This window comes from Podarcis tiliguerta (assembly GCF_965153285.1).
Source record: "Podarcis tiliguerta genome assembly, chromosome: 3".
NCBI lineage: Eukaryota > Metazoa > Chordata > Lepidosauria > Squamata > Lacertidae > Podarcis > Podarcis tiliguerta.
This window is the reverse complement of record NC_139536.1, coordinates 2,698,841-2,702,370: the sequence shown is the minus strand read 5'-3', so window position 1 is coordinate 2,702,370 and position 3,530 is coordinate 2,698,841.

The window sequence follows — 3,530 nt, the reverse complement described above, 5'->3', positions numbered from 1 at the left end:
CTGTTACATCATCAGCATCTTTTTATGTGTATACCACTTTTCCACAAAATTGTGCCCAAAGTGGCTCACAACATATAAAGTGAACAATTAAGAATAACTGAAGCAGAGCCAAAGAGGAGTTTGAAATTGACAAATCGTATTGATCTGACTAGACAGAATTTGCTCTGCTGTCCATGGATGGTTTGCAGCATTGATCTAATTTATGGCCTATTCTTATGGCAAGCTACATTCAAAGTTAGACGGTACAATGTGAACTCGTGCTGTTTGTCCCAGAAATGGCTATTCAGGGGTATGCTGCTGCTGTATATGGAAGTTCCTGTGGGAATGTTCAGGGAGGTAGGAGAGGATAAAAGGTAAAGGTAAAGGACCCCTGACAATTAAGTCCAGTCACAAACGACTCTGGGGTTGCAGTGCTCATCTTGCTTTACTGGCCAAGGGAGCCGGCGTTTGTCCGCAAACAGTTTTTCCGGGTCATGACTAAGCTGCTTCTGGCGAAATCAGAGCAGCGCACAAAAATGTCATTTACCTTCCCGCCGGAGCGGTACCTATTTATCTACTTGCACTTTGATGTGTTTCAAACTGCTAGGTTGGCAGGAGCTGGGACTGAACAACAGCTCACTCTGTCGCAGGGATTCGAACCGCCAACCTTTTGATTGGCAAGCCCAAGGCTCAGTGGTTACACCACAGCACCACCCGCGTCCCAGGAGAGGATATATTGTTTACTAATATCCTTCCTAACTTGTGCTAGCAAGTTTTATAACTTAGCAGCGTTTTAAACATTCCCCTTTTAAATTGCAGAGCGGTTAGCTTGCTGAGGCTAGTTTTAGCCTCTAAATATAAGATTCCTGGTAATCCCTTATATCCCTCTTAAAAAGGATAGACACGACACAGTCTTGATTAAAAAGTATAAAAGTAGTTTACTCACAATCATTCAGTTCACAGATGGATCCCTGAAGGCAGACTTAGGTTACAAAAATATATACATGTGGAACTACCCCATATGGGGGTTAGTCCCAGTGACTGCAGACTGGCAGTCACTTCTGCTCACATGTCGAAAGCAAGGTGGAGAAGAGGAAGTGTGTTGCCTGCCTTGCCCCTTTTGTTACCTGGGCAGGTAAGGTCATGCCCACCTCTAGTCACATGCAGAAGAAGCTTGTCCCAGCTCAGGAGGAAACAGAAAGTTTTCTATTGGCTGGACAAACATCCCTCTTCATGTCCGCTCTAGGAATGTTGTACTTGACTGCTATGTGTTTCACATCCCACAGTTCCATCTGCTGTGTGCTGCTCAGTTGAAAGGCTATGGAGGCTGACCCATTTCAACGTATGATAACATTTTCATGTGGCAGTTCAGTCATGCCTCAAGCATGCCAACAAGGGAACGCATATGAGAAACATGCCTGCTTCTCATATACAGTGGTACCTTGGTTTGCAACCGTTTTGGATTACAACCGTTTTGGATTACAACCACGTCAAACCTGGAAGTACGTGTCCCTTTTTTTGGATTACAACCCATTTTTTTGGATTACAACAATTTTTGGGGGGGAGACCTCATTGGCAAAAGCGCACCTTGGGTTACAACCTGTTTTGGTTGACAAGTGGACCTCCGGATCGGATTATGGTTGTAAACCAACCAAGAAATATTTTACATGCATCTGGAAATTGGTGTGCTAGGGTGACAGAAACAGTTGGCTGTTTAAAGAACATAAGACAACCCTTGTTGGATCAGGCCAAAGGCTAGCTACTCTAGCACTCTGTTCTACAGGGAAGGTCATAAGCTGGATCTGAGCACAATAGCACTCTCCCCTCCTGCAATTCTCAGAAACTGGTGTTCAGAAAAATTACGAGCTCTGACCGTGGAGATAAAACCTAGCCATCCTGCCTAGTAAGCCTTGGCAACTTTTATCTTCCTGTATTTGTCTAATCCTTTTTAAAAGCCACCCAAGCTGGTGGCCGTCGTCACTATTTCGGCTGCCTTGTCAAAGGCACAATTGTGCAAACCTCTCAGGAGAAAACCAGTAGCTGGGTCGGCCAGATCACACCACCAGCCTGAGTGGAGCTGTTTAACAAATCCATTGTCTTCCTGTGTGGCTCTTTTGTTCTTTTTCCTGCTTGCCTTCTTTGTTAGTCCAGGTATGGTGATGGTCAGGATGCATTTAACAACAAAAATAAAGACCACCAAATTTCTAAGAGAGCTGTCTTTCAAAAGATTGGAACTGAGAACCTCACTCCTTTTCCACCTCCTCCTCGTCACTTGTTTTTTTGTTTTCTGTTTCGTTTCATTTCTCTTTCAGTTAGGGTTGCCAATTTTTTAAAAAAATCTTCTTGTGCCCTTAAACAACAAGGAAGTGATAGTGCTATCTATGTGCCAGGAGACTGATTTCAGCTGCTGTTAAAAGCACAGTCACAACCCAGGCCATCACTTGGCAACTGTACTTTCAATCAACTTGCCTATGAGGTGGAGCTGATTGCCTCTCCTGGAAAGCCTGCAACTTGAGATGCCACAGTAGGGTGCTTACTCACAAGTAGATATGCTTGTATGTCGCATAGGAGGAAGGGCTATAGCTCAGTCCTAGAGCTTTAAACGCAAAAGTTCCCAATTTCAGTCTCCAGCATCTACAGGTAGGGGTGGTAATGTCACCTGCCTGAAGCTCTGGAGCATGGCTACCAGTCGGTGTTTACAATACTGAGCTAGATCGGCCAATGATCTGACTCAGAAGGCAGCTTCCTATCTACAGCAGCAGTATTAATATGCTTGCTTTCATTCTTTACATTCTGTTTGTTACGCCCCCCTTCAATCCCAGCGAGGATTGCATCTAAAAAAGATAATTCAACCCAATAAAACCAATAAAGCAACCTCACTCCAAAATATCACACCATGCAATAACTACCTACCTACATGTGAAAGTGTGAGTTGACATGTTTAAAGGCTGGGACCCCCTCTGACCTGAGGGCTTCCAATACAATCGCTTGGCTTCTACAGCCATAGAAAAGCTCCTAGGAATACATTATTATACAGTGGTACCTCTGGTTACGTACTTCATTCGTTCTGGAGGTCCGTTCTTAACCTGAAACCTGAAGCACCACTTTAGCTAATGGGGCCTCCTGCTGTTACCATGCCGCCGGAGCACGATTTCTGTTCTTATCCTGAAGCAAAGTTCTTGACCCAAAGTACTATTTCTGGGTTAGCGGAGTCTGTAACCTGAAGCGTCTGTAACCTGAAGCATATGTAACCCGAGGTACCACTGTATACAAAAAGTGCACTAAGGACAGTTCTTCCCCTGCTCATCAACTTAGCAGCTTCACCCTGATTGAAGAAATAAAATCCAGCCAAAGCAATTTTTTAAAACCCCTAACACCACTTCCAAAAGACGCTCAGTCTTAGCTTGTTCTGGGCAGAGAATGTGGCAACGATCATTTACTGCTCAAATATGCTTCTTCTCTGTACTGAGTTGGATAACAATTGCTGGTTTGCTATAGAAGGGTTTATCGTGTCTTCGCAGCATCCATGGAGATAACCTATATTGTCCCTG